The sequence below is a fragment of the Anomaloglossus baeobatrachus genome, chromosome 3, assembly GCF_048569485.1.
Source record: "Anomaloglossus baeobatrachus isolate aAnoBae1 chromosome 3, aAnoBae1.hap1, whole genome shotgun sequence".
Lineage (NCBI taxonomy): Eukaryota > Metazoa > Chordata > Amphibia > Anura > Aromobatidae > Anomaloglossus > Anomaloglossus baeobatrachus.
In genome coordinates, this window is record NC_134355.1 from 593412504 (window position 1) to 593427419 (window position 14916).

Sequence of the window (14916 nt, forward strand, 5' to 3'; positions counted from 1 at the left end):
CTTCCCCAGGGCATGGGCCATTCAGGAGAGCACATGGGGGCTGCAGTCTGGAGTCACGTAGCTCCATGAACCAATGTATATGGTATATAAAATGACATTTACATAAAGTAGAAATCATCTAGTGAGAAACAAAGCCAAATGTATATACATTGACCTGCAAATGGATTAGTAAAGATATGACTGTCCAAAGCAAAGCAGAAAAAAAAGAAAATATCTTCCAATTGTGACCTGATCCTCAAAAGGGGCATTTTAGTCATTTAAATAAAAATATTCCCAATTTACGTTAGGGAGTAGTAAAAATGTTCTGGTTTTGAGACAGACCTGCAATTCATGTACTCGTGGGGTCTATGGATTATAATAATTGCAGCGACAGCACTATATACCTCTGGTATTTGTCTGTGTCCCTTGCTGCACAGCAACAGACTTATTACATATACTGTAGTGTCTAATGCTGTAACATTTTAAGAAATGTGTATAAGATTTGTTTGGTTACCTTAGAAATCAGCATAGCTAAGCTCCTGCATCATTTATTTAGAACCTATAGGAAAAGTGAGCCAATTGTAATACTCCCAAAATACTGTATGTGACAACACCAGGCCCAAACATTGTCCAGATTACCAGATCATTAAGCTGTCAGCGCACCCACCCTGGAAAGTGCATATCTTTACATAAAAATGTGTCTGATAGGATTAATGCCTGTCACAACCTGGGATATCATATTCTTTTCATGGAACACTTACTATGATGTTTTGTTTCTATTTATTGCAGATAAATGCTCAATATAAGTGCCTGCAAGAAGCCATTTGACCATGAGGGGAGAGGATGAAAATCATTTTCCCCAATGGGATCACTAAGAATATTTAGAAAATGTCTGCCAGTATCATTGCTTCTTTTGCCTAAATTTGTCTGGCTAGGAGAACATTTGTAACATTTACATATGTGACGCCCTGGGCAAGCCAGGGGTCACAGGTCATGACACCACCACACCCTACACCCCGGATAGGTACACCAAAGCTACACAAAAATCCTTGTTGCCTTCCTCCAGGGGCTGAAGTCCACACTAGGGGGTGGGCCAGGTGGTTGGCTCCGCCCACCAAGGAGTTCACAGCCCTGGAGGCGGGAAAACCAGGCAGTCAAGCTAGGGAAGTGAAGGAGTAAACAGTGGAGAGTTTAGTGAGAGTAAAGAGTGAAGTGGTAGAGGAGCAAGAGAGAGGAGTAAAGGTGGAAGAGAAAGTGACAGTTGAGAAAGCCTGAAGTTGGTCCGGGTGTGTGCCCCGGACTGAGACAGCAAGGTCAGCAGACGGCGGTGACTGTCTGCAGGAGAGGCTGCTTGGAGGTTGACGAAAGGACCGTGGACGGGTGGTGGCCCGGCGGTACCGGAGCGGTATACAAAGAGAAGCCAGCACCATTGGCAGGGGCCTTTCGGATCCCGGCAAGGCTAGGAGTCGCCATGAATTTGCCAAATCCGTCAGTGAAGGGGACCTCCTGGGTCTCCCAGGGACAGAGACCGTCACCGTCAACTACTGGGGAAAAGCAACAGCAGCCGTCCGTGGGAACCGTCTTTCCAGCCGTGTGTTTTACCGAGAACTCTGTCACCGTCTCAGGCTGAGTGAGTACCACAGTGCCGTTAGGCACAGCGCTGCCCCCGCGTCCCTGCACCCCACCAAGCCCTGCACCGGCCCTGCCACCCAGCATCCCCCACCTCATCACTGGGCCCGGGACAACCACCCCCTACCCACGGAGGGGAGAACTAACAACTTTGCTGCTCCCTGTCACCGTTCCCGGGATCCCCATACAGAGCAGCGGTGGTGTCCATACAATCACCACAACCGTGGGTGGCGTCACGGACAATAAACTATCCCAAAAACCAAACCCCTTTCACTCACGGGCGAGGAGCGCCGCTCGAGTCCCCAGGATCCGGCCATCGCTCGAGCCACCGAGCAGCAGCAGGCCGCAGCAGCGGCAGCCGGACCCGAGCAGTGGGAGAGTGCAGCGTCCCCTTCTCCGCCCGCGACACATACATGTCCATGAATGATACTACTAACTATCACTATATGTTTCACTTGACTGTTGAACTTTATACAGTATTTGCTGCGATCTTAAATCATTCTGGTTGTTTCAGTCAACTTTTCACATTAAAGGGAACCAAACACCAGGTTTTTGCCCTATAAGCTAAAGGTAGTGCCATAATGGTGTTAGGATGCTGAGTAAAATGATTCCTTTAGTTGTGAAATCCAATGCTTGATTGCAAAATAATCCTTGTTCAAACCTTCAGAAATTGTAATTTGTGCAATGGCTTGAGCATCGGGGTGGGACTTTGTGGGTCTTGTCCTCTGTAAAAAATTCCTTAGTCCTCATGGAGTGGCATATGTGTCGCGGGCGGAGGAGGGGACGCTGCGCTCTCCCACTTCTCGGGTCCGGCCGCCGCTGCTCTGCGGCTGCTGCTGCTCGGTGGCTCGAGCGATGGGCCGGATCCCGGGGACTCGAGCGGCGCTCCTCGCCCGTGAGTGAAAAGGGGGGTGGTTTGGTGTTGGGGATATTGTCCGTGACGCCACCCATGGTTGTGGTGATTTTTGATGACACCACCGCTGCTCCGGATGGGGATCCCGGGGACGGTGACAGGGAGCAGCTTGGGTTGTTATTCTCCCCTCCGTGGGTAGGGGCTTTGTTGTCCCGGGGCCTCAGTGATGGGGTAGGGATGGATGGCAGGCGGGTTGCGAGGCCTGATGAGGTGCAGGGTCGCAGGGGCAGCGCTGTGCCGCACGGCAAGGAGGTACTCACTCAGCCCAATGATGATGACACAGTTCACGGTAAAACAAGCGGCTGGTTGGACGGGTCCCTCGGACGGCTGCGGTGTTGTTGTTCCCTGCAAGTTAGCGGTGACTGTCTCTTCCATGCACCTAAGTACAGTTGTTGGTATCGATGGGTTCCCACCGGTAACCCGCTCCCCGACATGGATATGGGCCGGAGGAGCCCCTTTTTTCCCGCAGGCGCTGGCCCTGAGGAACTGGTGCCTTGGCGGTGGCGGTGTCCCTCTCACTCGGTCGGACTGTTGCCTTCAATCGGGACTTAGTTGTTTGGAAACCCAGGAGGTCCCCTTCACTGACGGATTTGGCAAATTCACGGTGACTCCAAGCCTTGCCGGGGTCCGAAAGGCCCCTGCCACTGGTGCTGGCTTCTCTTTGTGTACCGGTCCGGTACCGCCGGGCCACCACCCGTCCGCAGTCCTTACGGTAGACTCCAATCAGCCACTCCTGCAGATGGTCACCGCCGTCTGCCAACCTTGCTGTCTGGGGCACACACCCGGATGCTCTCAGTCAGTTGCTCTCCTCCACTTCACTTTACTCCTTCCACTTTTACTGTCAAAACTCGACTCTCCTCTCACTTCCCTAGCTTCACTCTAACTGCCTGTGTTTTCCCTCCTCCAGGACTGTGAACTCCTTGGTGGGTGGAGACCAACCGCCTGGCTCCACCCCCTGGTGTGGACATCAGCCCCTGGGGAGGGCAACAAGGATTTTGTGTTCTGACCTCGATGTGCCTACAGGGAGTGTGGGGTGTGTCGTGATGTTGTTCTCTGTGGCCCCTGGCTTGTCCAGGGCGACACATATGCAAATGCAAACTGTTGGCTAACAATGATCTTTCCATAAACCACCCCTTCTCACTTTTGATGGTGCAACCAACACGCTTACCCTTAGTGCCCCAGACAAGGCTAAGCAGAAAGCTGAACTGCTAAGGGATGCTTCAAATTATTCATACAAACAAGAGTAGTTGCTGCAATTTAACGCTCTTTTCTCCAGCCCTTTAAGGCCTGCTGGATAACTTCTTCATATCTTTGAAACCAAGTAAATGAATGTGAAAGGTTAAACCAGACAGTTTATTCTGAGCCATTGGAAAGGAATTCCCCTCTGATATAAGATGAATTAATTAATGCATGAGGTTACCCAAAAGTCTTGTTTGATACAACTGATAATACTTATCCCCTGCTAACTCACACCACTCGTTCCATGCCTTTCATTAGCTATTCCATGTAGTGGACACCATGGACGATCGGCTCAACGCCATCACCCATTCATCTGGATATTTGACTCCTGGTACATGAAGAGATTTGAACTAGTGATGAGCAAACCCGTGGATATTCGGATTCGCCAAACCAGCACGAACTAAAAAAAAAATCGGGTTCGACAGCCTGGATGCAGAAACTCATATAAGTCTAAATGACCCGAACTTATGTATTATAAAATGGTGTTAGTAAGAGCTAGGGAGCTGCAAAAGAAAGAAAATAAGGAATAAAGCAGGACAATAATTCTTACCGACCTACCCTGTGGCTGTAACACTGCTTCCAGGTCCAATCATTAGCTCTCATGCATTTACTAACCCCCAAAACACCCAAGTTCAAAGTAATCACAGCTTACAGCTGCAGCTCAGTCAGTGTCTGCCTAAAGCCGCAGCAGGCGGTCAAGTTCTCTAATGTGCCCGCGCACTGTGACTTCAGTATATAACAAAGTCGGGCTCTTCGTTGGACATTGTGGTGTGGAGTACTTCGGACCTGGGTGTTTTAGGGGTTGCTTAATTGGAGAAAAACGGTGGGTGAGCTTTGTGGGGTTTTTTAATAAAGTAATTTTTGTTTGTTTGTGTTTATTTCTTTTTACTTACAGGATTAGTAATGGGGATCTCATAGACCTTATCTGTTACTACTGTAATCCAGGATTTAGTAGTAGCTGTGATTTTTGAAAAATCCCAGATTTCATTGACCCCTTATATTACCCCTATTGCCACCGCACAAGGGCAATCGGGAGAAGCAACGTAATTGTTGAAACTAATGAATGCAACAATTCTGGTAGGCTGCGGGCTGCTATTTTTAGGGTGGGGGTGCCTAATATCAATGGGCCTCCCCAATGTAAGAATACCAGCCCCCAGCTGTCGGCTTAATCTTGGCTGAGTATCAAAATCGAGGGGGACTACATGCTTTTTTTTTTACATTAATTTAAATTATCTTTAAAAAGTCACATAGGGTCCCTCTTATTTTGATACCCAGCCAAAATAAAGGGCACAGCTGAGGGATGCAGGCTGCTGCCATCTCCTTTATCTGCACTGGGTATCAATAAACAGTGGACCCTATGTCTTTTTTTACTTATTTATTTATTTATTTTAATTTTAACCACAATGCTTTTGAATATAGGTATGGTAAATTATTTAAAGAAAACTGACTACTAAAAGTGCTGCATATACTATTTATTGATCACAACATAGAGTAGTTCATTGTTTACAATGCCATAACTTACTGTACTATTTTGTCGTGAAATCTCCTGGTTTAATTACTGCACCACACCGACGGGGCATTGAAGCCACTAGGTTATTCAAGACATCTTTAGGGATCTTGCTCCAATCTGCAAAAAATGTGTCTTTATTGCTATGGGTACGGGCTCATTGCCCTAACTCATCCCAAAGGTGCGCTATAGGGTTTAAATCAGGTGATTGGCTTGGCCATTGCAACAGGTGAACAATCTTCTTTTCTAATCAATTCTTAACTAAATTGGATGTAAGGTTAGTTAGGTACAGTATGTAGTTACATACATAGTTACTTAGGTTAAAAAAAGACCTAGGTCCTCTAGTTCAACCTTCCTCCACCAATTATACCTATCACCACTAAATAATTTATAGCTAACAATGTTGTGTGTTCCACAGGGTATATAAAACTCCCAGCCTATTATTCAGGATGGGACTTAGACCAAATGCACAATGTGTTAGGTGTGGACAGGATGATGCCCATTTGATGCATGTTCTGTGGGAGGGTGGACACATTGGTGATTTCTGGAAACAAACCCTGGGACTCATAGACCAAATATATCATATCACAATACAGCCGTCACCTCGTTTATGTTTGTTGAGTCTGTGGGAGGGAGGAGTAGACCCGGACTCTCCAACAGCCCTGGGAATAGCAAGGAAGATACTGGCATACCATTGGTTAGATCCTTTACAACCAACGTTATCAGAGCTTAAAAATAAATTAAATAACGTCATTAGATTGGAAAGGGGAGTCTATTTAAAGAGAAAAACACTGAGAAAGCTTTACAAAATTTGGCAGCCATGGATGGAGTCGTCGGGTCTCCCCTCTGGGGCACTAGTGCAGGATGCAATGTTGGACCAGTTACTGTTGTGCTTGCAGTGAATGGAACGTTTGGGGAGTAAAAGTTAAAACTAGTGTTTTACGTGGCGGAGTGGACTTTGAGCGGCACTGTGGGAGGGGCCGGAAGGGTGTGATTGATGACTAAACGGGGAGACAGAGGCAAGCGGGTATGGAAATATGATGCGGAGCGACACGGCTGACGGAGGAGACTTTTCCATTAGACTGAGGTATTATTGCATAATTTAAACTTTTGTTTATCTGTGGAGCCATGTTGTTTGTAGGCTCAATTTATATAACTGATCTAAGAATTATTTTTTCTTTTTATATACAGAGGAAGAACCTGATTTATAGACAACATATGTTTTTTCAATGTACGCTTTTACTAGTTATATAGGATGCAATATATTTTCTCTGTATTGATTCTTAGTTGTTTAATAAAAAAAGATCTCATTTAAAAAAACAATGGTGTGTGTACTGAGGAAATCATTCAGCTCTTTTTTAAAAGCTGTTATAGTATCTGCAATTACTACCTCTTGTGGTAGTGTATTCCACAGTCTGACTGCTGTAACTGTAAAGAACCCTTTCCTATTTAGCTGCCGGAATCACTTTTTTTCCACTCCCAGTGAGTGCCCCCTGGTCCTTAGTACTGTCTTTGGAAGAAATAAGTCATGTGCCAAGTCCTTTATATTGACCACACATGTATTTATACATATAAATGATATTTTCTCTGAGATGTCTTTTTCTAAGCTAAACAAATCCAACTTTTCCAGCCTCTCATCATATGTGAGGCTTCCATTCCTTGTAGTATTCTAGTTACCCGCCTTTGAACTGACTCTAACTTCTGAATGTCCTTTTTAAAATGTGAAGCCCAAAACTAGATGCCATATTCTAGATGTGGTTTTACAAGTGATTTATGGAGGGGTAACAATACGTTGGGATCACGGGATTTAATCTCTCTTTTCATGCACCCTAAAATCTTATTTGCTTTTGCGGCTGCTGCCTGACATTGAGTACTGTTGCTCAGCTTACTTATAACCAGAAAATCCAAGTTCTTCTCCTGTTCTGTAGTCCCTGTTTACCTTTATTTAATGTATATGCAGCTATAGGATTACTCCGTCCTAGGTGCATTACTTTACATATATCAACATTAAATCTCCTTTGCGAAGTGTTTTCCCTGTCAATATCTTATCCAGATGGATCATTGGATCATTGTCTTGATGGAATTTTCAGCCCCTGTCTACTTTGGCATTTAACATGGTAGCATTCATAGCATTCTATCAATTCTGTGCATAATGACAATGGCAGATGCAGAAAAACAGCACCAAACCATGACATTGTCACCACCATATTTCAATGTCGATTTTTGGTTCCTTACATCCTTACGTTTTATATTTGGGCAATATATATGTACATGGTCAAAATTGTTGGTATCCCTCGTTTAATAAAAGAAAAACCCACAATGGTCACAGAAATTCCTTGAATCTGACAAAAGTAATAATAAGTAAAAAATCTATGAAAATGAACAAATGAAAGTCGGGCATTGCTGCTTTTCTGCTTCCACAGAATTTTTAAAAAAATAAATCTCATGAAACAGGCCTGGACAGAAATTATGGTTCCACTGAAAATAATGTGACAAAAGGGACATGTTAAATCAAGGTGTGTCCACTAATTAGCATCACAGGTGTCTACAATCTTCTATTCAGTAGTGAGCCTGTATATAGGGCTACAGATACTCACTGCGCTGTTTGGTGACATGGTGTGTACCACACTCAACATGGATCAGAGGAAGCGAAGGAAAGAGTTGTCTTAGCAGATTAGAAAGAAAATTATAGACAAGCATGTTAACGGCAAAGGTTATGTGATGGCCCTGACACTATCAGGGTGTCACAGGGAACTGCACTCCTTTCTCTTATGGTGCAGAACTCACCCTCCATGATTCTGGGATCCTAACTATTGGTATTGCTACCATCAGCACTCAAATCCTAACCACACCTCACACCACACCCTGTCAGGCACACCAGTGGGTGGTTTAGCTGGAAAAGGGCCACCCGCCTAGTGGTCAGGCAGACTGGTGGGAGGGACATAGTCAGTTGAGTAGTAGCCCTCAAAGAGTGAGGAGCTGAGGGAGTTTAGCTCCCTGGGTGACTTCAGCTAGGTCGCAGACGGTGGTCTGGGACTGGAGGAGTCGGAGACCCAGTTGCAGGGTATTGGAGAAGGGTGCCCAGACTTATGCGGGCTTTACACGAGACGACCGATCGTGCGATGCATCGTCGGGGTCACGGTTTTCGTGACGCACATCCGGCATCGTACACAATGTCGTCTCGTGTGACACCTCCTAGCGACGCAGTATCGCTCACAAATCGTGAGTCGTGTACTCGTCGTTAGGTTTCATAAAATTGTTTAATTAAAATGGCGCCGGTTGTTCATCGTTTCCGTGGCATCACACGTTGCTCCGTGTGACACCACGGGAACGATGAACACAGCTTACCTGCATCCCACGGCACCCGCCGGCTATGTGGAAGGAAGGAGGTGGGCAGGATGTTTACATCCTGCTCATCTCCGCCCCTCTGCTTCTATTAGCCGGCTGCCGTGTGACATCGCTGTGGCGCCAAACGTCCCTCCCACTTCAGGAAGTGGACGTTCATCGCCCACAGCAAGGTCGTCCGGAAGGTAAGTGCGTGTGACGGGGGTTAAACGAGTTTGTGCGCCACGGGCAGCGATTTGCCCGTGACGCAAAAACGACGGGGGTGGGTACGATCGCTCATACTATCACACGATAGATCGACTCATGTAAAGCAGGCTTTAGTTTTGGAGAAAGGTTGGCACAAGAAAATCTAGTAACCAGACCGGTACCGAGTACGGCAGGGTACTGGACCCTAGATTAGGGAGTCGCTTCACGCAACTTGGTAATTCACCTGTGGAGGATAGTCTCTTTATAAAGTTTCCCCAAGCGCTCAGAGATCGAAGGCACCAACACAACAAGGGGTATAGGGCTTTACAGCCCACTGAAATCCCAAGTGTCAGCCATCGAGAGCACAGCTCCTCTATTTAACTATAGGGAGAGGGACCCCGAGAGCTTCAGGCCAAGGGGTCACTCAGAAACGTCTAAACACAAGTGCATGGAGGCAGGCTCCGGACCACTATCAATACAAACAGGAACGGATTCCCTGCCGAGCGCCCCAGAGTGACAGTGGCCCCCAGAGACTTGGTTTACTCCTGTGTCAGAGTCTGCTTAATGGTCGCACCAACATCCACAAAGCCTGAGTGAGTACACTGCCTCCCCATGCGTCCTGCCTGCCTGCATAGCCAGCATCACGCTATCCTATACATCCGCCATCCAGAGACCTGGGGTCTTCCCTGCCTGTGGAGGGAACGTCATCTAGCTGCCCCACTCCATCTCCCTCGTGTACTCCCATAGGCAGCGGCAGTACTCCCCTTACCGCAAACCACGGGTGGCGTCACGAACACTTATCCCCTGTAAATAACCCCCTTTTTATTTTCGAGACCCTCGAGTCACAGCAACCAGTTATAAGACATCTCCAAGCAGCTTGATGTTACTGTGACTACAGTTGCACATATTATTCAGAAATTTGAGATCCATTGCCTGGTGATAAATTTAGCTGTTTTGCCATTACCATGTTTTATCCAAAACACACAAACAAAAAAAAAATAGAAAAATAGCCAAAATTAGACTACCCATGACAAAGTATGCAAATCATTTGCTCTAGCAAATGTAGAAAACTAACACATAAAGGAATAAATCAATGTCAAATACAATTTTCATCATTAGAGCTGACCACCATTTGCTTCTGGTTTACTAAAATCATCAGGAAAATGGCATCACAACAAACAGACAGAACTAATCACATTTTAAAAAAAAAAGCTAAACTTGGATGCCACTGTATATATTGCAAAAACCAAAAAATTGCATCTCCAATTAAAACAAGTGTGAACAGGTGCAAGCTAACTATAACTACATGAAACACAAACAAAAGCGTACAGCAGCACGCTGTAAGTGCCAAGACTCATGAAAACAAAATATATGAAATTTAAAATGCATTAATGTTACATAGAATATGCTTAAAAAATTAAAATTCTTTGCGCAAAAATTGGCCAATTCTTTTATGCCCATGACCGTGGCAAGGTGACCTTTTTTGATGGCAGCCTATCCTAGTGTAAAACCTCTCCTGGACTAAAAGTGTACAAAAATATGGGCATTAAATATATAGCCTCCTATTCTGACTGTGCTCTCTGCCCATCATAGGGTGGTTTTAATTAGTGCTAGATGCTATTAGTCCAGGAGAGGCATGACACTAGCATAGGGTCCCATCAAAAAAGGTCACCTTGCCACAGTTGATGGGCACACAATAATTGGCTAATTTTTGAGCAAAGAACCTTTATTTTTCTAAGTATTTTCTATATAGCATTAATGCAGTTTAATTTTCATATATTCTATCTTTGCATAAGTCTTGGTGCTTACAGAGTACTGTTGTCATGCAGTGTTCTGCTACTTACTCACTAGGTGTCATGGCGACTTCAGACTCTGTTCACATTGCAGAATCTGAAGGGCAACCTAATGCTTCTTAGTTGCTCAACGAGAGTTGGGTGTCGAGTGTTTAGTGCTCACTGATCATCAGTATAGCAGGAGTTAATTCCTGCTGGCTGGTGAATTGCTGCTGGGGTCACAGGTTGCTGATATCCTATCACAGCCACCTCCGCCATATAAAAAATGGTGTAACCTAGTCTCACATGCCGATTATAGCTTTAGCTTTGCTCCAGCAATACCAACCCTTCAGTGTGGTGATCCAATTATTGGTGAAAGGTTGTATGCTATTGGGTGTGTGGTGGTAATATCCTTGTTGTTTATTTCTTACCTGTACTTTGTTTCTTCATGAACATTTACTGTATAATCCTCTGTTTGTGCATGTAGTGAATTGGAGCTTTGGTTTTCCTGTTTGTTGGTTTTTGTGGGGTTATTTTCTCTTGTCCTGGCCCTCCCCTGGGGTGGGGAGAGGGTGTATTAGACCAGGGCTACACAGAAATCAAGGCTATGTTGGCGGTCCAGACCTCACCACCATCAGGCTTACCTCTGGGAGGAGGGACGTTATAGTATACCTAGTCTGAGGGCCAGTCTAGGAGCCCCTACTTCTGTTTTTTGTATCTACTCGTGACAGCTTTTGTGTTTTGTGTGTCATATGTACTGTGAAATTGCTAAGGGAAAACTAAATGTAAAACATATAAGTTAAAAAAAATAAAAAGTGTATTGTTTTCTGTTAATGTTGGTCTATGAGTAAGGCTGCTTTCACACATACGTGTTTTGCTGAGCGGCACAATACGGCGCTTTGCAGAAAAAACACAACCTTTTTTTTTGCCGCCGATTGCGTTTTTTTCTCTGCATAGACTTGCATTAGCGCCGTATTGTGCCGCATGGCCTTGCGTTGCGTCCGGTTTTTGCCGGATGCGGCATATTTAGCCCATGCGGCGGCCGGATGGAACGTTGCCTAGCACGTTTTTTTGTGCGGCGAAAAAACCGCATCGTGACAGATCCGGCGCGATGAGGCGCGATTTACAATGCAAGCCTATGGACGCCGGATGTGGCGTCCTGCGGCAAAAACCGCATCCGGCGGCCATATGCGTTTTTTTCCACTGCGCATGCTCAGTATCAAGCTGCATCCATCAAAAAAAGGACGGGCTGCATGCAAAAACGTATGCAACGGATCCGGTTTTTCCGCCACATCCGTTGCATAGGTTTTTGAGCCGGATTGAGCCGCACTGCAAAAACCGGATGTGTGAAAGCAGTCTAAATAAATGTAAAAAAAAGGATCATCAATGTATTTCCCAGTAGGTTGTTCAATATTCCTTCTCTTTTTAATTTCTTCTCAAATTTGTATCTGGCTGTAAGACGACTTGATCCAGCAGAAGTTCTCTACCCGATATGTCTATAAAATGGTAGCAGACAGCTACAGCCCGACCCTTTTATAAAGCTAAGTCGCTTTAATTGCTCTGCTCACCAGCCAAAGCTGAAAAAGATGAGTAAATAAAACCTGTGTTGTCTAATTAACTTTTTGTTATGATTACTGTTAATCTTATTTTCTTGGTTTATTGTTCTATTTGGCTTGTCTGTAAATACTGATTCAAATAATAGCAAACCATACATCCCCAAGCCTACCATCTCACTAGTAGATAAATAGCACTGGAAACTGGAGAAAGGCACTTTAACATTTTTATTTTGCCCCGCTTTTTCGTGATTTTCTACTCTTAAATGAGTTGCCCAGTTTTCTGAAAAGCTGTGTAACTCTTTAATGTAGTTTATGTTCAAGAGAGATGAGTGAATCTTTTGAAATTCAAACTTTTCAGATTTACCGTATTTATTCCAAGAATTTGATTTGCAGAAAATCGATCCACTGTAGATCGATTTGCCATGCATAACAAGTAACACAAAGCACCCAATTGCCTTGAAAAGACGGGTGTAACACTCTGAGGTCTCCTAGGACTGTATCCAACCCCTTTCAAGATCTTTAACACTCTCAACATACAATATATGGTTATGGGTAAATGGATGGTGATCAATAGTAACCAACAGCTCTTTTATTAATACACTGGACTGGCAAACTTTTTAGGTTTTGTTAAATATAAAAATGTTCCAAAATGATCATTTTTTTGTTATCAAGAAGACTGTTGCTGTTGCTTTGTTGTTGTATCATCGATGAAAATTAATGGCATTTCTTGCATAGAGAACTACTAAGAGACGACTTCTAAGAATTCACCTGCCTAGGTTAACCGTGTCTTTTCCAGATTTCATTGTCTTTTGGACTTGTCAACTTCAAATGTTGCCTCCTGTAGCTACCATGGTGTCTAGACCACTGATAGTGTAGAATCAAGGTTCAATTCCGACTTAGATTACCTCTGATGAAGACTGATGAAAACTAACTCTACAACAGTCATTTAGGTTCCCAATCCTGGACATGGTGCTCAAACCAGCAAATAGGTCTACCAGGAAGACAAAGAGAATGCACACCAACTAGTGGACTGTAAAAATACATCAAAATGTGTGCAGAAATTATGATGGTGATCATTATCCTGGAAGTCATTATTTTCTTCTTTAATTGATGACATTAATGCCCAGCTCAGCACAGGTGCCCAATCCTGCTTAGTGGCCTTCTGCATGTATAGATATATTACTAGTTGTGGTATTGGTGTTGATGTATAGATATTAGTTTAAACCCAAAAATTTCTCATATTCATCAAACAATGTGAAACTGCTGGGGTACTACTACTGCCTGTGAAAAAGATACTTGAAGCGCCATGGGGGATCAATAGATTGAGTAAGGTGGGATACGTTTGGAAGTTGTTCCATCCCTTTTTCCATCCTCGTCAAAGAATTCCAACTAAGAAATTTCTAGCTATTTTGAAAGGCTTCAGTAAGTGACACCTTCCAAAGGCCAATCTCAAGGGGGCACAAGCTCCAGTTTCTCCGCTACATGATAATATCCATCACCTCACTGCTGTACGTTGCTTGTCCAGAAGTTGCACCATATGCCTTGTTGAAATGTAGGAAATCAGGCAAGTCTCAGTCATACTGCTGTGCTACTGAAAATCCCGAAGGCTAATCTTTTGTTCGTCAGAATGGTTGAAAGGGCCCACACACTCTCCAGGCATTGAGAACCTCCTTGTTCAAGTGGGTTTATTTATAATAAAAATGTTGGACGATCTAATTGAGGATGTGCATGAATGAGCATGTGTTACTTTGCCAAAATACATGGCTGGCACAGAGTTTCCGACATTTTCACTAATAGGTTGCCCAGTTGTAGAGGATGGCCAGCTATCCATTGTGACATTTGATAAAACGTCCTGACCTCTTGGGGGAAGGGAAGATGTCTACTAAGAAGGATATGACAGAGGTGCATGAAAACTTTTTGTTAAAGGAGTTGTTCGACATAAACTAAAAAAATGTTTTTAAGCTAATCTGTGCTGTATTGTCACATAATACATCCCTACATTTTTTTTTGGTTTCTAACTTTTCTTCATCTTCAATTATCCCTTTATTTTCTGCAGCACTTTCTTTACATGAAGCTCAAGCAAACATGATAACTTCCTGTGCTAAACCTCACAGTCAGAACCCGCCCTCTGCACAATCATTGGCTGTCAGCGGTCTGCCCAGCACCTGACCTCTCAGCATTGGAAATAACAGAGCAAAGATCTGGCTTCTCTCATCTGTGACAGAGCAATCACCTCACATCACATCTACAATGGTGACACATAAAGAGTTGTTACATGTTCCTCAACCTTTATAGATAAATGAATACTGAATAATGAAGACTATATATGTGACGCCCTGACCGGGCCAGGTAGTCACAGATAGGGCCCCGCGGGTGAAAATTCTGTGACATGTGACCAAGCAGATAAAGGGCAGGGACTCCAGGACCCTGCCACCCTTCCCGTTCCTGGATACCATCAGAGAGACATGGCCGACCCGACTTGCAAGCCCGTGTCCGGAACCACGGCCTGGGTAGAAGCCCAGACCCAGCAAATGTGCCACCGGGTTCAGGCGCAGGCGCGCTTTATCCTGGAGCGGTGAGTGGCCAAGATGGAGGAGCTGGCTGCAGCCGTGCGGGTTTGTGAAGTGGGGGCAACCTTGGAGGAGCAGGAGAGCGATCCACGCCCCTATGTTCCACAGGGACCGGCCGACGCGGCTGAGGGACCCGGTCTGCCCCTGCCCGCCATATAGCCTTCCTCGCCGCCCGTACCGGTTGCTGCTGACACCCCGCTCAGACCACCGCCGCTACCAC